Consider the following 25,410-nt stretch of genomic DNA (forward strand, 5'->3'; position numbering starts at 1 on the left):
TCCCTTATTCTACCTTCTCAACCCTGCCTGAATCAATATTTCTATGGCTTCAGCATTTCTAACTTATCTGAGGCTTAAAGCCTGTATTTATTTCTAATGCATGCTTATGGTGTCCATTTTAAATAAGATGGATACCTCTTGCTTTAGCATTTCTGTGTCAGCGAGCTATATTTTGTGTTATTCATGTTGTGCGGAATGTATGCATCTCTTTATATGTGTGTTTTTCTAAATTAATGGGAATATATTTCATGTACCTCTATCTCTATTCTTGCCATTTTCAATTTACATGGCATCCATTCCCCAATGCATTTGCCTAGAATAAGGGCGGTATTGCTGCCTCAATGGACAATGCTTCTCACTTTTACAATGTTGGACAGGAGGGCGGGGCAAGGTCCCTGGGTGACATGTTGACCTGTGCATCACCAGGGGAGGAGTGTAGTCTCAAGGAGAGAGCTGGGGTCCTAATGAGAAGTCTCTCACTCTTACTGGCATTAATGCAGAGATTGTTAGCAGTGCACCATGACTGAATAGCAGACAGACAGTCAGTAATGAGAGAGGAGGAGGAGGCAGAGGAAGGAAGCTTGAAGGAGAGCTGCGTGACGTCTGCATAACACTGCAAGTTAGGAGAGAAGGCGGAGAGATCAAATGGACTAGAGGGGCAATGTAGATGTTGAAAATCCAAGGTGAGAGGACAGAGCCTGGAGGGACACCACAGGTGGTGAGTTAGATGGAGGAGAGAAAGGGGATCTTCACTCCCCTGGACTTTTATTCTAAGGTTTAAGGGAGTCACAATCCCTTTTTCTGGTCTGCTCAGTGTCTATTTTTCTTGGTTCTTAGTCCCGGGTTTAGAGGTTCTTGTACCCTTTATCTCTAAACTTCTCTGGGTCTCTTTCTCCTTTCCTCTTCAACTTAGCTACTGAGGCAAAACAATTTTCCTTACCTTGAATGTTCACAGGGGTGGGCTTGAAGAGGACATCAGTGACCGCCATGCCTCAGGATTTTAACTCGTACCCTATGCACTACTTTTCTACTGCACTGGTCTTTTTCCTCTAAGCTACATCATCACATGTTGATTTCTCCTCCCACTGTGGGCTTCACCCCTTTAAATCAGGGTCCCACACATAACCCCTACTTGGTCCAAGCATGCCATCTTTTACCTCCATGAACCTACTTAGGGCATGGGTAGTCCCCTGAGATTCTCCCTCAACCTCCTCCTGATTGTCTCAAACCAACCTCATATTCACTTGAAGAAACCTTCTCCTGATGTTTTTAACCAACTTCCTTCTCTCTTGAACCAACCTCCTCCTCATCAATTATCATGTCTCTCATCTCCAACCTCCTCCAAAATTATTTTCTCTCCAACCTCTGCCAAACTCCTTCTTCCCTCCTCCTCCAAAGTCCTCCTCTGTCAGACCTCCTCCAGACTCCTTCCTCTCCCTCCAACCTACTCCTCCCCCTTTCTCCCAACTCCTCCAACCTTCTTCAATCTCCTATTCGCTCCTCAGTCTCCAACAGACACCTGCCACTAGCTCTCACAATCACTTTAACATCCATAGGGGAAGAGAAAAGGGGTTTTGGGGGTATCCCCCACATACGTACAGGGACTGGGAAAGTGAGTTGCAAATGATGCCTCGCTACAGCCAGAATGCCCGGGCCCGAGAACAAGGGCTTCAGCAAACCCAGATTGCGATGAAACATCAAGGGTCTGATTTGGCTAAGGGAATCCCAGTTAGAGAGGAGACAGGAAGCTGCTTGTGAGTGTCACTTACCCAGTGACGGGGACCAAGAGAGGGTGACCAAGGGATCATACCTGTAACACCCTCAGGCCCATCATCCGCTAGATCAGGGAAGCCCCTTTTCGCTATGCTCACCTCACTACATGTTCCCAGACACGGTGACCTGGTGGAAGGGGTAGGTTTCCTGTGGGTCTTTGTGTTTATTGCTTTCAAGAAAATCCACAGGCCACACCATGATTTGTAGGGTCCATCTGACCAACTAACCAAGCCTCTGCCCTGGGATGATAATCTGTCTGCTTTAGCATCTTGGAACCAGCCATCAAACGTTTGTAGATTAGTTTCTAAGTTTACCTTTACCAGTAACCCCATGAGGACAGTTATCTCCACTTCATAGGTCTTCTCCTTCACTGTGAAGTGCAGACAGGCCTTGAGGGAGACCTCCCTATCCCCACTGACTGGGACAACCATTTGCTCAATGACCTGTTCTGCCAGCTCTCCCTCTGAACAGAATGTGTTCTGGCATTGTGCAGAGTCCAACAATGCCATAATTGTCTGCCTTACTACCTGAGGTAGGAGGTAGTCATTTCCTTCCGGTATCACTTGAACCTCTCCTGGTGTTTTCGTGTCTTGATTTTCGGGACCCAACCACCAGATCTCCTCTACTTCCTCTGGGACATAATAACCTGCATCTATTGGTTCTGGTTCAGTAATGCTGAACAATAGCAGGCAAGTGGCTGGCTTCCCACAGGCATAGCACTTCATAATGGGCCCCTCCATCATGACAAGTGCTAGTTTCTTTTGTTCTCTGGGGGTGGTAACAGTGTCATGGTATTTCACCCCTTTCTGCCCTGTGGGGGTAAGAGTAACAGGTGAGACACCATCTAATTTCAGAATATCCTTTCATAACATTAGAACTAGAATTGGCTTTAAAAGGGCAAGTAGAAGTAGTGCCTTGAAGCGGATAAGCCAGAAATGTTCATCTATTGTATCCTGTGAGGATATTTTTGGTTATGCTTAAGTATGGTGTAAGGGTGCACTGAGGGATCGTAGTGATTGCTATAAACATTTATTCAAGGGTAAAAAGGAAAAGAAAACTCTATCTCATCCTAAAGCTAAGAGGGGTTTCCCTGCCTCAACTGAAATAACTAGTGTCAGAATGTCCAAAGCAATAGTCCCAATGTCCAGTGTCAAAATCCTAACTCGTCCATTACACACTAAGCTAACTAAATCAAAGAAGATGTCTTCTTGATTCAGAGGAATGACTCTCCTGCCCTGGAAAAAGGGCAGTTATTGTCTTGGTAAGATTTTCCCATTATGGTTTCATCCACTTCTTGGCTGTTGGGGAAGTGTCTTACTTTCCACAGCCTTCCTCAGGATTACAGTGTCGTTCCTTGGGGTCCCAGACCCTGGTTGGCAGCTTTGGCTTCATCTTGCCAAGTAGTGTGTGGGCTTTCCATTAACTTTCAATTCTCTTTATATGGGTGCGAGTCCTAGACTCGCAATTATGACTTCAGTCTTCCTTTCCGTGGGCTTGGTTTACTCTCCTGCCAAGCCTTAGTACAAGTCCATGTACCTCTTTGCTTTCCTCCCACTGCGTTAGGGTCTCAGACTCTCCTTTCCCAGTATTCTGATCGTGCAATCACCTCCTTGAACCTTCAGAGCCTGCTCGGCTACTCGCGTACCTTGTGGTGTGGTCTGTGCGAGTATTGGCCCCCTTGAGTTAGCTGGACTCATAACAGGACTTCGGTAACTTTCCGGAGCTTCCTTTTCTCTGTGGTGGCTCTGCAGTCTTCTTTCCTTCAGGGACAGCGGGTCTCGCACTCTTGCGTTTCCCGGGTCTCTGGTGCGCCTAGAGTCTCGGTTTGCCTGCGAGCCGTACAGTCCTCACGTCCAGGACTGGCCTCAGAATCTCTCTCCCTTTTCTCGGCATCCTGGTCAGCACCTGGCTGCTCATCGGGCTTGACCTGGCTCTAGCGGTTCCTCCGGGGAGGGTTTGACGATCTGTCACATCCTTCTTCAGTTTTCATCTTGTTTCTTCCAATCAATTGTTGCGAAACACTGGACTGTTATAAGTGTTTTCAATGATTTATTTGGTATTGCTATGCACTTCCTCCTCATCTTAGTACTAAGTGAGTGCTAATGTGGTAACTCAATAAGGGCCTCATCACGAGTCCGGCGGTATTCCGTTCCAATTTCCGCCAAGAGGAAATAGCACTGAATCACAACCTAGCGTGAATGCGCGGCCCACTCCAGCAGTAACGCTATTATCAGCCAGGAGAAACAGTGCCAAAATGACGCAATATAGGCACTAATAGCACTATCGCCGCCATCCCTGGCGCTATTTGCGTGGCTGGAAATTGCGTCATTTCTGGAATGGCAAGCATGGCGTCGGCCATATTGAAAAACTCAACCTATCAGAATCTCCCATCTCTTGCAGCTAGCCGGACCTGGAAGACAGCTAAAATGTCACAGGAAAGAACCCCAGGCCTTGTGCCAGAAAATCACCTACGGAAACCAAAGTTCAATAAGGGAGAGCTGGTGGTCCTCACTGATGAGGTTGTGGCCCACTGCAGGGAACTGTAGGGCAAGTAGGTACTGAGAAACATCAGGCCAGTGCAGGACAGCCATCTTGCATGCCATCAGCCAGAAGGTGACTGCCGTGTCCAGTCTACCCTGTGATGGGGAGGACTGTAGAAATCGCTGGAATGACCTCAGGGTCAGGGTGCATGGAGTCCTGTCCCAACACCTCCAGGAGTCCCTTGCGACTGGAGGTGGTACTGTAGAACCACTGGTCCTGACTGCCTGGGTGGAGAAGTGCAGCACGGTCCTGGACATGAAAGGCATAGAGGGGGATGAAGGTGCAGAGGTGGGTGCCAGCAGCCAGGAGACAGGTGGTGAGTCAGACCGCCCCCAAGCTAAAGTCCAATGCCAAATAGCTTAGTACAAGATGCCCCACTGGACAGGGACACATGTCAGCAGACCCAGAAGCTAGGCAGGTTAATCAGGGTGAAGTGACAGGGTGCCACATCAGCCACCCTCCACAGCAGCCATGGGCCAGGGCTCCAAGGTCCCCCTTGAGTGTTACAGCAGTGGGAAGGGGTTGCAAGTGACCCATCCAAATGCCATGCACACCACACCGCTGCTGGTTCCACCCCGTGCCAACAGGATTGTGGTGTGTGAGTAACCACAGCACCATGCAGCAGTCACACCAACATGTTGCGGGCACAGTCGGCCTGCCCCATGTTGGTATGGCAGACGAGCCACATGGACATTTCTTTTTAAAACATTTTTTTACATCTCTTTTGTGTATTTAGCCAGTTAACAGACTTTTTACACATACATTAAACAACATTTCATGTACTAATGTCTACAGCATAGAGAAATGGAAAAGGAAAAAGATACATGAATTAAGAACATTTCCCTATTTACAAATATAAAAACACAACAATCATTAAATATGACTTTGTTACAATGTAATCATACCTAATTCATTTAAATGTTTAATAACTTCAATTGATAGAGTTTGTTCATGTCCTGCTATCATACGTTCCCAGAAACTATCTGTATTCAGCCATGTGTTATAGTCCACAAATTTCCTTAGCCTTACTTTACATAAAACATCTGTAACTGTGCACGATATAAGGACATGATGTAATGATCGTGTCTCACATTCGTCACATTGAAAGGGGCCCCTAGGGGACCCTGACGTCTATGGAAACAAGGCGGGTCACCACACACAATAGAGACGCCAGACACGAGGTTGTATTCCCAAAGCTAGGGTTTTATTGCAAAGCAAAAGTCTCAGTTGGCCAACTCGGTCTCACGCCCCGCGACGTGTATCTCTAGACCTCGAGGGACACAAGAGAGTGAATTACGTACATCAGTTACATATATACAAAATGCATATCAAACAATCAGCTATGACATGTTTAACACCACCCTTTATTGGGTTTCTTTGAACTTGGTGTGATGATGGACATCTCCGACCACTATGACACCTTCAAACATCTATTCTAGTAACAATTTGCAATTTGTGAGTGCGTAGCCATCTTTCGGTTCTTGAATAGAACACGGCGCTTCTGTTCTTTGATGCGAACTACATACGGGGGGGAGTTGCATTCCAGACCTTCCTAACTATCAGGTGCTATTCGCGTCCTGGGAGCCGACATGCTCTTAGCGGGCTCAGCAAAGGGGGGCCGTTAGAAAAGCAGAATTCAAGCCTTTAGCAGTATTATTCTAACATATTCTACCATATAACGAGACTGGCTGGCAGCTGTGAAATGATTAAATGCCCTGCAGCTCTGCTCCAAGGCTACATTAAGGAGGGAGCCGGGCATTCTCCCTGGCGCTGCCTACGTTTGTGTTTCAGCGAACTCTTGTTATCCTCTCGGCCCTGTGGCCTTGTCCTTTTCACATACAGACAACAACGTTCCACAGTCGAACAGTGTAAGCGGAAAATATACTGCGAAGCAATAAGAACAGAAAGCAATGAGCAATGGTTAGAAAACAAAATGGCGATTCTTGTTACATCAAAATGGCCATTCATTGGCAAACTCGAAAACCTATATTGTGTCGTATCGTGCATGAGACGGTTGGTCCACGGCCACCAAAATGCATTTGCGGTCTCAAAGTAGAGGTATCCGCATTTCTAGACTGACAAACCCTCCTTTGTCCGTATGCCAAACGTCTCGTCTATTTATTAAAACCTCCTCTAGTGATGATGAATCTGAAGTACTTATATCTGAGTCTTGCATGCTATTGTGGACATCATTGTTTTCATCAATATCTATTGCCATCAACTCTTTCACTGCTCTCATCTCATTTGGGTCTGGGCTAGTTCGATCATGAGGTTGTTTTTTCTTTGTTATCATATGCATGCATCCTTCCGTACATCCCTCAGTCACCTCTGCGCAAACTATGGGTAAACAATGTATACAACAACAGCACGTTAGGAATATTCCGAACACCACTACTAATATTGAGATCAACTTCCATCCCCAATATCGTAGTATTCCCCTAAACCAAGATCCTATTCCCCAGCTCCCTTCTCCCGTGGGAAGTTCAGAGCTTAGAACATGCATTTTCTTTATTGCTTCAAAGATCGTGGGGGAATAGTCATCGACATAAACGCAACATGCTGATCCCACTATTTCGCAAATTCCCCCACGATCAACCAGGATTACATCGAGAGCCATTCTATTTTGCAGCGTCATTAACCTGATTCCTCTTTCTTCCAACATCATGTTAAATAATATATCTGTTGTTGTGTTTATTGTATTCTTTAGGATTCTGGACAGTTGCCTTATATTATAGGAGTTCACTATCTGTCCTAAGAATGGAATGAATGATTTCGCTACATCAGTTGCTATTAAAACACCTTTGTCAGTCCTCTTGACTCTAGTTCTGGATAATCTGGCCATGGCTGCTGTTTCCAAGAGGAATACTCCTGGGAACAGTAGCCCTAGGTAACATGTACCTCCCCAGTTTCTGGGCAACCAAGGGTATGCTTTCTCTCCACATATAAAATAAACTGTATCACCTACGTATACTGGTTCTATTTCCCATTTTAGTACCACTGTATTCATACAACAAGTATATGTTCCGACTGAAAAAGAGCCTTTCTTTTTTAGACAAAAAGGGACAGTTCTTGGGCTATAATTCACTGTGTAAAATGGGGGAATTGCATCTTTGTCCCCTTCTGTTCTTACACGAAACGTCATTACAGATGTTTTTTCTGGCGGGGACAATCTATCTCGCCTATTTTGTCGTGTTATCTTCCGTGTATTTTTCCTCGTGGGCTCTGGGGCTATTACTTGTGCTTTATGGAAAATGGAACAACCCACAGGCTTCATTATTATCTCCTCAAACTCATTCATGTTTGTTCTGTCTAATTGACCCGTATTACTCTCATTCCACTTCCCATAGAACATTGCACCTAAAGATGCACTACATGCAGAACTTAATGGTAATGGCTGCACATACCACCCTATTCCTTTTCCGGCATGCTGTGGTAAATGGGCACATACCCAACAATTTGTTTTCTTTAGGATTGCATGTGTCATGTTCATTATCAGAAGTAAGGTGTTATTTCCAAAACCTTTCCTGTGTTTTTCTTCCATTGGGGGTAGGGTATAAGAGATCACCTGAACCGGGCTTTCAGTAGTGGATATATTAATTATTGGTAAAACATTTCTAATGGGTGTATTGTTTCTACCCACCATAATATTAGGGCTGTCGATATTGGTGCTACCACGCTCATAAAGCACATTATTATCATTAGTGCCAGCATACAATTTGTTTTACCATGCGTTTTTCTTAAACTTTTAGTCTTTATAACTGACTCATTCTCAGCAGTGGGGGTGCAGGAGGAGGCTGGAACCGATCCCAGCATGTTTCTCGTCGTCCTTCTTCTTCCTTATCACAGTTCGTTGTGGATATCTCTCTTCGTCGCGCTTGCTCTGATGTTTATAAATTCAATGGAATTCTCACAATTCAGTTTTGCCTGTCCTTTTTAGCCTGGATTCGATTATTCGTTTTTAGGCGACATCACTTGTCCCTTCTTATACTGCTCAGAGGACCTTTGATCAGTTATCGCCTCAGTATCATGTGCGCCCAGCTTGTCCGCTCTGGTTCCGGACACATGTACTGTTAATCAATTATCTCACTTGCCATAGTACCATGTGCGCCCAGTTTGTCAGTTCTGGTTCAAGACACATGTACTTTTTTTTATCGCACCGAGGAGCCGCGAGTCTTGAATTGTCCGATTTGCACAATTCTCACGCTTCTCTCCTCTACACCCCTGGTTCCTTCTCCGTCCATGAGCTGAACCAGAGGTTGACATAAACACCAAAAAAAAAAAAAGAATGCGGATCACTTTGCCGTCCGAGGCCGCAGGTTGTATCGCCTTGCTCCTGGTATCGTATGATCCGTGAACAGTGCCGGTGCACTTTCAGATTCAGGCTTGAAGTCAGCCTGTGGCACTACTGCAGGTGCTGGTGTGCGCCGCGCCAATGATGCAGATCCGTTTTTTTGGCGTGCTGGCAAGTGCTGGTGGGCGCCAAAGGGGTACACAATTTGGTTTTGCTTGTATCTGCAAGGCAGATTTCACGTCGGTCAGCAGTGATGTCGATTCTGCTGGGCAACGTTGGGGCACTCTTTGCCCTTCCCCCTTTTTGGCAATCGTCTCAGGCTTTGTTTCGAGTTTCACTTCACGTTTTGGCAGATTTCTTCCGTTTCTAGGACCGCTGTCTCTTTCCAGTCAGCAGTGTCAGGCAAGACTTTCAGTGGAGTTGGAATCTTTTTGGCATGGGTGGCATGGATCCACGACTTCCTTCCATCCACCCGTATTGGCGTCTGCATCGCCAAAAGTACTTGATGGGGCCCACGCCACCTGGGTGCTAATGATGACTTTCTTTCAAAGTTTTTTAGCAGCACCCAGTCTCCTGGCTCCAGCACGTGCCCCGGACCGGTATACCGTGCTGCTAATGCCTCCTGCACCTGCTGATGAATCAAACGCAATTTCTGCATTAAAAGGCCACAATAAGTACTATGCACAGGATGTTCTATCTCACCGAGTCGTTTTGGCTGAGGAGCGCACCAAACATTTGCCGGCCTCCCCATTACGATCTCGTATGGGGAGAGCCCAGTTTTAGCCTGTACAGACGTACGCATGCATAATAGTGCTATTGGTAATGCATGCACCCAATTCAACTTGCTTCCCGCACAAATCTTGCTAATCTTTCATTTAAGGATCCCGTTGTGCCTCTCCACAAGACCGGCAGAACTCGGATGCCTTGAACTATGGAATCTCTTATCAATCTGGAGACCAGCACATATCTGTAATACCACTGCACCCACAAAATGCGGTCCATTATCAGACCATAGGACCCAGAGCAAGCCAAATCTGGAAAAATACTCCTTCAACATTACTTTTGCCGTAGTCATTGCGGTCCAATCTTTTAAAGGATATGCCTCCACCCACTTACTGAATGCACAGATTACCACCAAGACGTATTTCAAGTTTTGGCACCTCTCCATCTCTATGAAATCAAAATGGACTACCTCAAACGGCATGGAGGGCGAGCCAAAACTGCCTGTTGGTGTCACTGTTCCCTTTCCTACATTGTGTTGTAAACACGTGATACAGTTCTGCACCAACCTCTCTGCATTCTTTTTTATGTTTACATTCTGCCATACTGTAGAAAGGTGCTGTATCATTTTCTTTGCACAGATGTGCGTAGGGCTGTGGGCCATTGTGACCATTGCGGTCACATATGAATTTGGCAACATCCAGTTTCTAGTTCCCTTGTCCACCCAACAACCCTCCAAATCCAACTCAGCAGATCCCTCTGGCATCCCTGTATTTCATTGGCCGTAGCCTCGGCCTGCATTTCTTTGACAGTCGCAACTACATCTTCTATCATACAGGGTACTTCCTCTGTCTGAACCGTCATCATCTTGGTATTTAAATCAGTGGCAGTTTGTTTCGCAATTCTGTCTGCAAACGCGTTTCCCTCTCCTATTTTGCATGTTACTTTTTTATGTGCCTCGCATTTCACTATTGCTAGGCGCTTTGGAAACGTGAGTGCAGACAGCAATCGTACGATCAAAGGGCCATGTTGAATTCTGGCACCATGTGACGTCAGAAACCCTCTCTCAGCCCAGAGTCGACCAAAGTTATGAACCACTCCAAACGTGTACTGACTATCAGTATATATATTCACATTCACATTTTCAGAAATCTCGCAGGCTCTGGTTACTGCTATTATTTCTGCAGCTTGTGCTGAATTATAGGGGATTCTTTTACTTTCTACAACACTCTCTAGGGTAGTGATAGCGTATGCGGCAGTTGTCGTGCCATCTGGTAATTTAAAACATGAGCCGTCACACAATAACTCTCCATCCGGCTCTTTCTGTGGAATATCACTTAAATCAACTCTCCCCTTGGTTTCTTCCTCAGTCACCATTAAGCCATCGTGGGGGGGTGATTCATTCCTCCCAATTTCTTTTATGGTTAGTGGCATTAATTCCGCAGGATTCAAAGCGCTACACCTCATAATTTGGATATGGGGCGCGAACAAGATAATCTCATATCTTGTCAATCTCGAAGAGGTGAGGTTTTGCGTCTGTGTCCTATTTAATAGAACGTCTATGGCATGTGGCACCATCAGAATTAAAGTGTGCCCCAATACCATCCCTTCCGTTTGTTTCACTGATGCAGCAGCCGCCGCAACAGATCGCAAACATCATGGTAGTGCGCGCGCTACAGGGTCCAGCGCAGAAGAAAAATAGCCGCACAGCCTATTTCTTCCACCTTGTTCCTGTGTCAAAACCGCCAATGCACATCCTTCACTTTCACACACAAATAGTCTAAAAATGTTCTTATAGTTCGGCGTACCCAAAACTGGAGCCGAGCATAATGCAGTTTTCAATCCATCAAATGCTCTCTGACATTCCTCATCCCACTGCAAAGGCATAACCGCATCTTTTCTAGTCAAATTCACTAATGGTTTCACAATTAACGCAAAATTACCAATCCATTGTCGGCAATATGAAGCCATGCCTATTATGGCTCTGACTCCTTTTTGTGTCTTTGGAATAGGCATACAAGAAATACTTTCTATGCGTTCTGGCGTTAGTCTTTTCCCTCCTTTCGAAAGTAGGTAGCCCAAATAAACTACCTCCTTTCAATTATACTGAAATTTCTTCAAACTAGCTTTATGGCCATGTGCCGCTAGGTGTGACAGTAGTAATACAGTGCTTTCTTTACAAATCTCCTCTGTGTCTGCAGCTAGCAATAAATCGTCTATGTATTGCAAAAGTACACAATCCACAGGTAATTCCAGCATGTCTAGCTGTTCTTTTAATGCCCTACTGTAAATACTTGGACTTTCCGTATAACCTTGCGGAATCTGCGTAAATGTAAATGATCGTCCTCCTAATGTGAACGCAAACAAATATCTACTGTCCTTGTCCACTGGAATACTAAAGAATGCATTTTTCAAATCTATCACACTAAAATATTCTGCTGAAACAGGTATCATTGTCAATATTGTAGTGACGTCTGGCACTAGAGGAAATTGCGGATATACTACCTTATTCAATGTGCGTAGATCAATTATGAAACGGTATGGTACCTCATCACCTCCGATTTTATAAACCAGAAGAATCGGGCAGTTGCATATACTACCTGTGATTTCCTCCATTACCCCTAATTTCACCAAATCGGTAACAATACTCTTCAATCCTTTCTCACCTTCAACCGAAATTTTGTATTGGGGTATTCGCGGTAGTGTAACACCTTCTTTTAAAATAATCTTTACTGGCTCTATCTTTAAACATCCCACATCGTTGTCATGCATTGCCCATATACAGGTTGGTACTTTACTTAGTTCCCCTGGTAACGCTTCGGACATGAATTCTGACACAGGGGCATTGTGTGGCCATATCGTTAGAAATACTCCGTCTGCCGTGCAATGTATAACAGAACCTCGTTTTTTCAACAAATGTAATCCCAACAAATTTTCTACACAATTTTCTGTTAGATGGAAAGGACAATGTTCGGTAAATGGTCCTATGGTAACTGGGACTGGTTTGGACACTGGGTTTAAGACTGGTGTACCTGCGAACCCTACGGAAATATTCTTTTGCCCTGACAGTGGTATATTCGGAACCAAGTGATGGTCTATTGAACACTTCTGTGCTCCTTTATCTACAAGAAAGCGGTGCTCCTCATTCCCGACTCTCATTTCTACGTAGGGTCCTCTCTGATTCACGGGAATAGACACTGGTTCCGGCCCCTGTCCTGGGCTGCCCTATTGGGGAAACAACACATCGTCCGATGTGTAATCATTACTATTACTGTAATACGTGTTTGGCTGTGTATCGAAAACATTTCCACTCCTCCCTCTATTTCCCCCACTCCAGATTTCCATATTGTTGATTTTGCTGTCCCTGACTCTGGTTTGGGGCATTTTGGTTTTGGCCTTGGTTTTGATTACCTTCGTTATTATGATGCTGCTGCATACTATTCCTATTTGGTCCATTCGCTCCTCGGTGTCCTCTATGCTGTCTCCTCTGACCAGACCCATTTCTATTCTGTAGATGCGGGCATTGCACTCACCAATGTCCTTCCTCTTTACAATATGCACACTGATTCGGCCCCACTATTCCCCCATGCATATTCGAACTACTCCTTCCTTGTGCGTTCCCTCGCCCTCTATTATGTCCTACTACTTGCTGAATTAATACTCGTGTCTTTAGATTTACCCTATCCCTCTCTTCTTTTTCTTTTCCTGCAGTCACTCTGCGCTCATAATATTGGGCCATATGCAGTACTTCGCCCAACGTTTTTGCTTGCCATGCACTCTCTGATGTCATTATCATATCCTGAATTGGAAATTTTAACCCCCTCACATATTTGTCAATAAATAACCTCTGTCCTGCTTCTGAACCCACATCCTGCCCGCTGAATTCTGTGAATACTTCTTCAAATCTATTAAAATAATCTGTAGCCAACTCATCCTTGCCTTGTACACATGCAGTCAATTTGTCCCATTGGATTCTTTTCTCTGGGACAATTGTTTTTAACTTCTGTACTATGCGTGCTAGTAACGCCACCAGGTTCGGCCCTGGTGTCCCTCCAACCGCTTTATTTCTATCTTCTATTATCAAGGCCGCCCATGTGGCACCAAAAGCCGTTGTGTCATCTACCTTCCTTATTTGTTTCCATATGTCTGCTGGCAGGATCACCGGGAATATTAGGTCGATATCACCCATGGTAAGCACGGATGACTTTAGGCAGGACTCTACTTCCTTGTAAAACCCTGCAGGATTCTTTCTTATATCCGGAATCGTCTGCTTTATGTTGTTCACCTCCTGTCTGGAAAAGGGGACATGCACATATTGGGCGGTGTAATGGGCTGGTGTTACCTGCGCCGCTACATTGCTCGCTGCGGGAACCTCCACTTTGGGTACAAAGGTAGGTGGGACCTCTCTCATAGGAAATGCCCCACTTACCGTCCCTCTCCCTTCTCTTAGATGTAACAATATTCCCAGATCCAATGATAGGGCTGTTTCTCCTGTCCCTCGCTCTAATGCTCTTCTACATACTGCCATTATTTCGGGCGGGCTGGCCTTATCGTTTTTTATATCTTTATCTAATAAATGTTCAACCATCGATTGTAGCGCTTTTCTTTTCATAGGCATAGAATATTCATCAAATATCTCGTGTATCTCCATTGTGGGAATACTAGGATCTGACATCCATCTAAACGCTTCTCGCATACATACTTTTAACTTGTCGCTCCTTTGTACTGATGACATCGAATGTCGCTGCTGTATATATGGCTCTACAGTTTCCTTTCTATTTCTCCCGATATCTTTACTCCTGTACCCGGGTGCAGTAAACATTTCGGCATAGTCATTATCTAATTCATCTTTAAGCTCAAAAAGTCTATACACATGTTCTCTCGCTTCTTCATCCCTCTCCCTACAGCGTGCTACTGCATTCAAATCTAACAATCGCTGCGGTGGTAATTTCCCAATTAGCTGTTTCCATCTCTCCACCAAATATTCACCCATGCATTCCAACACTACCTGTCTTTCGTTGCTTCTACGAAAGTCATATATCGAAGCCAATGTTGCCGTCCCATCATTCCCGTCTATATACATCTCTGCCTGTTGCTGCAATTCCACCTTCCTTTCTTTGCTGATTGTGCGGCGGGTTACCCTCGTGCACTCCCGTTGGTCAGTCCCGTCTCTTGCCCCCATGGTTTCAACTTCAACCCCGGGAGGAACGGACGGTACCGAGTGTGTCTAAGGCGGGTGGTGCGGATGGGACAATGGGAACAGCGAGTGTCTGTTGTGGGCCTGGTTGGCTAGTAGGAAGTGTTACGCACGCGGTCTGTGGCTGTGGGAGGGCTTGAGCTACCGGAGGGGGAGCTTGGGCTATGGGCGTGGTCTGGGCAATAGCTACTGACGTGTCTGGTCTTACTTCTGATCTTGGGCCTTGTTTTGTATGGGTCAATATATTTTCTATCAATTCATCTGCTATGTGTAATTCTCGTTGTGGGTATATCTTTTCTATATTCAACTGGTCACGCCTGCCTTTCTTAGACTCTCAGTCTCTCAGACTCCTCCTCTTCTTTTTCTTCCGCTACCTCACCTTTTGATTTATGCCTGCGTGCATGCTTTGCTCTGCTTTTAAATCGGAGCATTGCTTCCTTTCTCCAGTCTTTAATAGTCTCAAATGCTGCAGGACGCGCTTTCTTTCTTATCAACACCCTTTCCAAGTTATCTATCCTCGCCATCTCAGAACTACCATTAATCGGCCACTGATGGTCTTGTTGCTTTCTGGTTTGCCTATGCCAAGTTTCACAGAATATTATCGCACCCACTCCATACTTCACATACATCTCATACGCCGGCGATCCCCCAGGTGGTACAATTTGGCCATTTTCCAAAGATTGTCTATCACAGCGGAAAACCCCCGCTAAGGTGGACAATACCCCAGGCATGTTTCAACCTTCCCCCTGGTTAATCAACCTTACCTAGGGCGTTTGATTTTGCAAAGTCAACTCTCAACCAATATCAGGATGCTTTGAATCGGGGAATGACCCGCCTGATAAATCAAGTCGTATGTATACTGAAGCACCAAAGGATGTCGTGTCTGCGTTTCTTGGCTTCCGCCTCATTTCGGGACCCTCGCCTCCTTGTTCTCTAGCCAGGCACGTCGATCAGGGATCAGATGTGTGCAGATCTGCAAAGGAATCTCTCATTCACTTTTACAGGGCGCCCCGAACACCTCTTGATCCCGGCTCGATCGTCCTGTCCTCGTCGTTCTCTGCCTTTCTCAATTACAACGTTACGCGAAGGAACAAGTGGGGGAGGGTCCCTATTCGGGCGCCATCTTGAAAGGGGCCCCTAGGGGTCCCTGACGTCTATGGAAACAAGGCGGGTCACCACACACGATAGAGACGCCAGAAACGAGGTTGTATTCCCAAAGCTAGGGTTTTATTGCAAAGCAAAAGTCTTAGTTGGCCAACTCGGTCTCATGCCCCGCAACATGTATCTCTAGACCTCGAGGGACGCAAGAGAGTGAATTACGTACATCAGTTACATATATACAAAATGCATATCAAACAATCAGCTATGCCATGTTTAACACCCCCCTTTATTGGGTTTCTTTGAACTTGGTGTGATGATGGACATCTCCGACCACTATGACACCCTCAAATATCTATTCTAGTAACAATTTGCAATTCGTGAGTGCGTAGGCATCTTTCGGTTCGTGAATAGAACACGGCGCTTCTGTTCTTGGAAGCAAACTACATACGGGGGGGAGTTGCATTCCGGACCTTGCTATCTATCAGGTGCTATTCGCGTCCTGGGAGCCGACATGCTCTTAGCGGGCTCAGCAAAGGGGGGCCGTTAGAAAAGCATAATTCAAGCCTTTAGCGGTATTATTCTAACATATTCTACCATATAACGAGACTGGCTGGCAGCTGTGAAATAATTAAATGCCCTGCAGCCCTGCTTCAAGGCTACATTAAGGAGGGAGCCGGGCATTCTTCCTGGCGCTGCCTACGTTTGTGTTTCAGCGAACTCTTGTTATCCTCTCGGCCCTGTGGCCTTGTCCTTTTCACATACAGACAACAATGTTCCACAGTCGAGCAGTGTAAGCGGAAAATATACTGCGAAGCAATAGGAACAGAAAGCAATGAGCAATGGTTAGAAAACAAAATGGCGATTCTTGTTACATCAAAATGGCCGTTCATTGGCAAACTCGAAAACCTATATTCTGTCGTATCGTGCATGAGACGGTTGGTCCACGGCCACCAAAATGCGTTTGCGGTCTCAAAGTAGAGGTATCCGCATTTCTAGACTGACAACATAGGGTGCACTTTGCTAGGGCTGGTAGCCCTTCTCGAGCAGACTGAACCTCTCCAGTTTTAATAACATTGAGTCTCATTGTTAGAAAAGACCTAATACATTTAGAGTCAGGAAATCGGGACAAATAATTTGGTAGGTGATGCTTCGTTTATCGAAGACTGAGAGTGATTTGTGTATTTTATAACGTCTCATTTGTGTGATTGTCTTAATCCAGTCTGCTCATGATACGGCTGACTTTACTTCCTCTGGGTTCTCTACCAAGTTAGTTATGCTGCGGTCACAATCACCCAGAACACACATTACATATTATTATTTAATAGTGTTAGGTAGCTATTTTGGCCATTAGTTAGTCCACATAGAACATTCCTATATAAGGAGTCTTCGGAGGAGATTTGCAAACATCTGAATAAGATTTGTATTTTCCAATCAAGGCTCATTCTCAATGATGCCAACTGTAATTTGTATCTGAGGCTGCTCATAGGATAACTCAGAGGAATATGTAAGACTTGCTTCCATATTTTTCCTTCGACTCGGTCCCAGTTTATCATTTGTGAATCTGGAATCGTTTCAAAGCCGTATAGCAGTGATGGGACAACCTTTGCTTTGTAGTAGTTTAGCAAAGGGATTATTGAAAATGTAAAATAGATCAAAAGTATTTTTTTTCATCTGTGCTATAAGTAGAATGAGCTTGTGCTCTATATCCTCCACCCAAGCGGCCCTTGACTGAGCTGATTTTATTTTGATTCCCAGATATATCAGATCTTTCACTTGTGGTATTGCTTGGTTCTGCAACTGCCCTCTATAGTTGTAATTGTGGGTACCATGATTTTTAATGATCAGAATGTGAGATTTAGCAGGGTTTATCAAGAAATAATTTTTTCTTGTATACATTTCAAATGCATTTAATAGTTGTTGCAGACCTTTCGTCGTGTAATCTAGCAGGACAATGGGCCTCATTATGAGGTCAGCGGTAAGGGGTTAACGGTGCTGGTAAGGATGCTGGTGCCGTTAACCCCTTACTGCCGCATTACGAGGTCCCTTAGCGGGAGCCGCTAAAGGACCAGGGAGCTAATAACGGGCCTGTTATTAACGGGCCCGTTGTTAGCTCCCTCCCCATTCCCATTTGAGCCCTATGGGGGCTCAAATGGGAATGGGGATGGGTAAATTGAATGAGGAATTACCAGGTCCTCCAAGGTTGGAATGGCCCGGTAATTCCTCATTCAAGGAACCTGGACCCGGACCCGAGTTTGGAGGCAGCCATGCCGCAAATAGCGGCCTGGCTATCTCCAAACTCATAATGAGGCCCAACGTCATCTGTGTATGCAATCCATTGGAGCAATTGGGAACCAACATTTGGACTTCCTAAAGAGTGACGGGCTAACACATCATTGAGATCTTCCAGATAGAGGTTAAAGAGGCAGACAGCTAAGATACGTCCCTACCTCCCGCCTCTATCTGTAGCTATCTCGTCAGACAAATCTCCTTGAGCTTTTAGTCTTATACGAATGGTGGTGTATTGATATAGGTTCATTAGGATTGCCAGAAGTCTTTTAGGAATTCCCCACTTGTCAAGTTTAGCCCATAATCGATTTCTATTTATAGTTTCTAAAGCTCTTGATAGATCTAACCATGCTCCATATAATGGACGTCCTTGTTTTATGTATGATTGGCTGCAGATCACTGATATTATTACTCCATTAAGGGAGGTAGAAAGTCTCTTGCGAAACCGAGTTTGGAATTTACTTAATATCTTTGTGTGGACAATCTATTCTTCTAGATTTCTCACAACCGCAGAGGCAAATATCTTTCCATCCACATCCAGGAGGGCGATCGGGCGATAATTTGCTGGATCTTCCTGATCACTGCTCTTATGTATAGAAATGATAACTGCACTCCTCCAGGACTCCGGGAGTATCGGAATTCTTAGAGATTCCTTGAAGACTGCAGTTAAAATGATTGACTATAATTTGATGGTTGTTTTGAGAATTGAGCTTGTTAAACCATTGGGGCCAGGACCTCTTGAGGCAGAAGACTTCTTGAGCAATTCTATAATTAGTTGTTCATCAGAGAATAGATTCCACTCTTCTTTGGGCTTTGTAAATATGAAGTTTGCTGTTTGTCACTTGAAGATCTCTCTAAAGTAAGCAAACCAGGTGTCGTTGGTGATAACATTACTTTGAATTTGAGATTGGGGTTTTTGCAAGTTATTTATAATTTTCCCAAAACTACCTGTGTTTTTGGAAATTAAGGTATTTAGCATTATTTTACCATCTCTTTGAAGGTGCAGGTGTCCATGGCCTCTTGACCAATTTCTATAATTGTTTCTAAGGGCTTTCTCTTCTATCTTTTTATTTAAGTGGGACATTTTAGTGTGCTTTAAATTAAGAATAGCTTTTCTCAGGTCTTTCTTCTTTTGCCATGATAATTCATCGAAAACATGGGTGCGTTTATTAGGGCAACCTGGCCTAATGGAGCTAGGCTGATCCATTTCCCACAAAAGTTTGTGAAAGGGTTCGGGTTGCTGATTTTATTTACACATTTCTTTGCATTTTGCATTAAGTCTTTTTCTAGTTTATTATTTAGAACTGTACCATTATGTTTGCATTTCTTAATTCTTATTTTGTTATATTTCTTAGTATTCAATTCAATCATTAAATTCAAAGTCTCAGAGAGTTGTTTATGGTCACTAGAGCCACGATTTAGGAGCGTGTACAGCAATTAAACAGAGGTCAACTGAAAGGAAAAGATAGTCCAGAATGGAATGACTTTTACCATGTGACAACGCTGGATGTGCTGGCACATCACCTTTGATATTGTTTTTGAGCATTTTCAAATCTCAATCCTGTAGGAACTTTAACAATTTTTTCCCATTTATTGAAGGTTCTTTTTAAGCAATCGATTTGCCATTTCCTTTTAGAGTTGCACATTGAGCATTCAGGTCACCTAGTATCAATATGCCTACTCCCACATATTGGTCTTTTACCTTCAAGAGTAAGGCAGATACAGAGTTCAGGAAGTTGATTAGATTTGAATTTGCAGGGTTACAATACAGTATATGACAATAATATCGTTGGGATAATCTTCAGAGCTAAAGGAGATCTTTGCTGCAAGGATACCCGAGCGCACGGTAGGAATCATTTCTAAAGATTTGATCTTGGTGGTTCTTACTGATATCATTAGACCGCCAGCAGGTTGCCCAAGGTTTCTTGATTTGGCTAATTAATTCTTCTACGGTACTAAAACCATCTAACATTAAGCTTTTGATTAGCAAAGTTTCTTGAAATATTAATAGATCATAGTGGCCAAATATTTCATCCTTCGCAGATTTCAACCTGAAGGATCTGGTACCCTGAGTATTACAACCTAAGATCCTGAGCCCACTCATTCCTAAAGTAATTCTTTATTTTCTTTCATTTTCTCGTATACAGAGCTCATTATTTCTGGTACCATTTCCCACATCACTGATTTTGTGTCAAGCAAATTCTTGTTTTGTTTTTCTATATGCAAGGGGCTCAATTTCCACTCTTGTCTCGAAGGGGTGTTGTTTTTGGATGATTTGCTTAATCTTTCTCGCTTTCTTTCTCCTAATTCAATCTAGGGAGTTTCATGATTAACAACGGGGGTGCTGGAGACATCGAGCCCCAATTCTCTAAGCACATGTATCTTAGAGCCTCACCACCTATTTTGGATTTCAGACCCAATTCAACTATATAGAAACAATTTGCATTTGGAAAGCGGACCCATTCAATATCATTGGAGGAAAAGAGACACAGATCTGGAACATTTTTCATAATTAGTAGGGTATTGCTCCTATTAAGAGCTTTAAATGATCTATCTCTTTTAAATTGGTACAGCCACAGTCTTGGGATCGCAAAGGGGGTTAGATAAACAAATATAGGTGTATTTTCCTTAGCGTTTGGGTGATTCAGTTCTTCTTGAACAAAAGTTCTGAAATTCTTGCCAAGTCGAAGATATGTATTGGTCTTTTATCATTACTGCTGTCTTGATTTGGTCTAATGGTGACGTTTTGCGAGAATTGGTTCCCAAAATCTCTGCTTTTCAGTGTGTGCTTGCTTCTTTCCATCTGTGCCATCTTCCATTGGATTGGATCTGTCTTGCTCCGGAGTCTTGTGCTTGGATGTCACATTTTCTAGTCCAATTAGGGGTTGGTACTTTTTACAATTATAGAAGAATGGCTCAAGAGCGTTTGAGTCAATCAGTGTGTTGGTCTGAGAGCCAATTGAGACTTTAATTGCATAACAAGGCCTCTGATCAGAATTTTCAAGTGATTTACCTTCTTTATCTTTTTTGCCTGCTAAGTTGACGTTAGTTTGATCTGGGTGAGTTGCTTTTCGTTTCTTTGCTTTTGTACTTTTTTTTGTCAGAACGATGTTGTTTTCATTAGGAACATTCAAGGATTTAAGATAGGATGTTTTTTATACTGTTCTTTATTTTTTGTCTCTTCCTGTTCTTTGATTTTTGTTCTTGGTTGTTGGGACTTGAACAGTTCTGACTTAGGTCTCTGTTCTGATCTTTCTTATGTTGCATTTCGGATTGACTTTGCCTCGGAATTTGCACAGCAGGCGCCCTAACAGATACTGGTATTACATCTGGTTTTACATCTGGTGATGGTGTCCCAAGTTCAGGCATGTTGATAACGTTATCAACCATGTTTGATATTCTCATAAATTCCTCAAGCACAGAATTTGAGAGCTGTGTGTCATCAAAAAGATCTTCATCAGGTTCTTGCGCTAGTAGAGGGATTCATGTTCTTATCAGAATGGTCTCTATTCCAGCAGCTTTCAACAAGAGCCAGTTAGTTTACAATTGATTCATGGATTTTATCAATTTTAGAGTCTTGATTTTGAAGCCCACTTTTTAGATCTTTTATTTCTTTTGAGAAAGTTTTGTTAGGAATGCGTCTCAAGCCCACCATTTCAGCCTTGCAAGTCTCCCTTCCTTTTGTCAATTCTAAAGGGTTCCCATGTGAGATTGGACTTCCGTTTTCAATAATTCAAAGACGTTGACTAAGGAAGTCAGCAGATCATTTATAGCTGGTAATGTGGCGCCTGGAGGGCTTCTTTGTTTTTGAATTGCTATGTCATTTGGCCCAGATGTATTTTCAAAAGAAGACCTTTGTAGTGGAGATATTATTATTTCAGTTTCAATGTTTGTTTTCACAGGCTCAGTTATGTGATGTTCTTTGGTTGTGTCAACGCAGGTTTCTGGTGTTTCGCTTTCAATATTTAGTTGTCTTGCAATGGAAGGAGATGTTAGTAAGCCAAAAATTCTCTATCAATATCAGATGCTCCCGATCGCCATTCCATGCGCCCACTTCGCAAATTTGAAAGCAATGATCCTTAAATTCTTATGAGTGTTCCAACACAGTGAACGGGTCCTCTCAGGGCGGTATTGGTACGTTTTCCAATGCTCCCCGGGACGGAGAGGCGCATACACAGCTCTGTTCATCAGATAAATAGTTCCTGAAAGCCATCCAATAGTCTCTAGACCTACTATTAAAAGGGAGCATCTGATTATATTGTGTCTCCCTCCGTTCACACATTGACATAAAGTTCACCCAGCGTTGCAAGGTGGGAGCAGCAGTCGCCCCCCATGAGCGTGCCACCAAAGACCTTGCACTCACTGAGGCCATGCCTAGCAAATATTTATCACTGCCACTCTGCATGTCTACTAGTGCTAACAACCTTGTTTCAGGGGTAAAAGGAATCAGGACATCCACTAACTTCTCCATGACCTCAGCCACGGCCGACCAGAAAAGTTGAATATGAGGGCAAGACGAAGCCACATGAAGAAAGTCGGCCGGGGACTGTTGACATCTCCCACAGTTAGGGGACCTATGCGAGAATAACTTATGCAGCATGAGAGGGGAATAATACAGCTGATAAAGGAATTTGTAAAGGGTCAAACGAAGCCTATTATTGCTGGAGATCAATTTGGATTGCATAAGTACAAAACCCCACTGTACCTCAGTCAGAGAACTTGTTAAACTGCCTTCCCATTTAGCCTTATATTGTGAAACTGAGGGCGCCACCAACGAGCGAGCCAACACATACAATTGAAAAAACCACTCTTCTAGTGGATATCGGATTAGTAATGTACGCCAAGATTGGGGAGGTCGCAGGAGCCATGAGAAAATCAGGCCATCTGGATCTCATAACTTCTCGAAGCGGAAGTACAATAGCATAGTGATTTAAGTTCCTCCCAGATTATAAATTTACCATGTGGCGCAACATCGCCCAGCGTATGGACCTGCAGAGCATGGACATGCTGAATGAAAATGTGCTCAAAGTTAATCGGTATCCCTCGGACCCTGAATATGGCCATCTTGGGGGAGTACCATGACCCCAACCCCGCCCATTTCGCTAGTTGATCCCAGGCCTTCAACGTGGTCCCCAAGGGTTGAACCTCTGCCCTAACATGGTGCTCCCGGGCAGCCCAAAGGAAGCCCCTCAGGTCGTCAGTCTGAGCGATTGCCCTCTCGAGTTGGGAAGGGGGACAGCTATTTGAAGGGGATCACCACCAAATCGAGTACTGAATCTGGGCTACAAGGTAATAGAGAAAAAGATTAGGTACCTCCAGCCCACCCTGCACATAAGAACAACACAATGTGCGTAAAGATATACGGGAGCGCTTTCCTGCCCATATCATCTTAGACATCAATGCCCCTATGCGCTTCCAAAAGGACATGGGGGGCCAAACCGGGACATTATTAAAGATATAAAGTAATTTCGGGAGCATGACCATTTTAGACAAAGAGATACGAGCCGCTTGGGATAGGGGAAGACAAATCCAAGTATCGACCCTATGCTCTAAGTGCTGCAAGACCGCGGTATAGTTCTCCGCGAAGAGAGTAGTAGGGGACGTGGACACCCTAACACCCAGATACCGAATACCCCGTGGACACCAAGCAAAGGCATCCCCAACATCTTGTGCTAAGACCCCACCCATGAGTGGGAGGATCTCAGACTTAACCCAATTAATTTGTAGACCAGAGATGGTACTAAAGGTGTTTATTTCCTCCATCACCGGTTGTAAATTAGACCGAGGGTGCTTAATATATAACAACATGTCATCCGCATAGAGGGAGACAATAGATGTACAGGAACGGATGGTCACACCTCGGTGGGCATGGAACTCCCTAAGAATGCAAGCTACCGGTTCAATAGCCAAAGCAATTAAATGGGGGGGGGGGGAAAGGGCATCCCTGCCTAGTGCCTCGGGTGGGATAGATAGGCGCGGACTGGAGCCCGTTTGTGTACACCAGGGCGCGCGGGGCTGAATAGAGTAGCTTGACCCAGTGAAAAAACCTGATACCTGCGCCCGTGCGATGAAGGACTTCGAACAAAAAAGGCTTTATGGAGTTCCTCAGCCGTAGAGGGGTCATTAAGAAGCAACCCAACCTCCGAGTCGAGCCAGCCCAGGGCCACCCTATCCAAGTACTGAGTGATGACGTCATGACCAGCCGAACTATGGGCAGTGTACAGCTTCTCATAAAACTGACGAAAAACCTAATTTATCCCCACCACATCCCTGATTGCTTCCCCCTCAGGTGATTCTACTTCTAATATGGGTTCCAGGTGAGTCTCTTGTCTTATGGCCCAGGCAACGGTTCTGCTTGGGTGATCTCCCTCCCCATATCTCGCCACCATCACCGGGTCCCCCAAGAACCCTTCCTCACTATCCATTAGGGAACGGATTTCTCGCCTCTTTGCCGAAAGATCAGATTGGAGCGAGGGGGAATTCGATTTTTCTTGAAGGAGCTCCATATTTTTAATGTCTTTCTCAATGCGGGCGATCGCCCCACGGATGCTCTTCAGGACCCCTCCCTCTTCGGACATGCACCAACCCCGTAAATACACCTTAAAGGTTTCCCATATGACACCTGGGCTGGATACAGATCCCACGTTCACCTGGAAGAATTCTACAATGGCCTGGCGCAAATCCTCTCGAAACCCGCCATCCACCAGTGCGCGAGCCCAAAACCTCCATCAGAGTTGCTTATGCGGGGATAACGAACCTTTGAGCCTCACCAGAACTGGGGAGTGGTCCGACAGAGTGCGAGGGAGAATCGTTGCATCTTCCGCCACCCACGACAGGTCCGGGGACAGGTAAATATAATCGAGGAAGCGCTTCCGTATAAACTGGAGTGGTATGTAAATTCTCGTGTGTTAGGGTGATGCCAATGCCAGATATCAACCAAGGAGTAATCTGTTGCAATGGAGTGCCACTTTTCTGCGGCTCTGGGAAGAGGCCTAGGGACCGTGGAAGCCCTATCAAGAGTAGCAGAGAGGGCAAAATTAAAATCCCCCACCCAAACCACCTCATACCCCGGAAAAGACTTGAGGTCCTCCGAGCATGTCTGGAAGAACTCCTGAGAGTCATAATTTGGGCCATATGTGTTTATAAATAAAACGGACCATGCCGCAATCTCACCAGCCACCAAGATAAACCGGCCTTCGCAATCGCCACTTGCCTGTCTAATCTGAATTCCAATGATCGATGTATATAACTTGCCACCCCCGAGAGTATGTAGAATAGGAAGAGCCATACCTATGGACCCCCCACCCTGCCAGGGCTGGGATTTTGTTTTCCTTCCCTAAATGAGTCTCCTGTATGCATAGAACGTTGACGTGGTGATTCCGCACATAGTTGGAGATAAGCCGTGTTTGTTTTGCATTGGTGAAGCCTCGGATAGTCCAAGTGAGAAGAACAATCTCAGAGCTAGTAGAAGCACGGAGCTCCTGTGGAGTATTCAGGTTGA

The sequence above is a fragment of the Ambystoma mexicanum genome, chromosome 2p (assembly GCF_040938575.1).
Source record: "Ambystoma mexicanum isolate Mex_15411 chromosome 2p, UKY_AmexF1_1, whole genome shotgun sequence".
In the NCBI taxonomy this organism is placed as follows: domain Eukaryota; kingdom Metazoa; phylum Chordata; class Amphibia; order Caudata; family Ambystomatidae; genus Ambystoma; species Ambystoma mexicanum.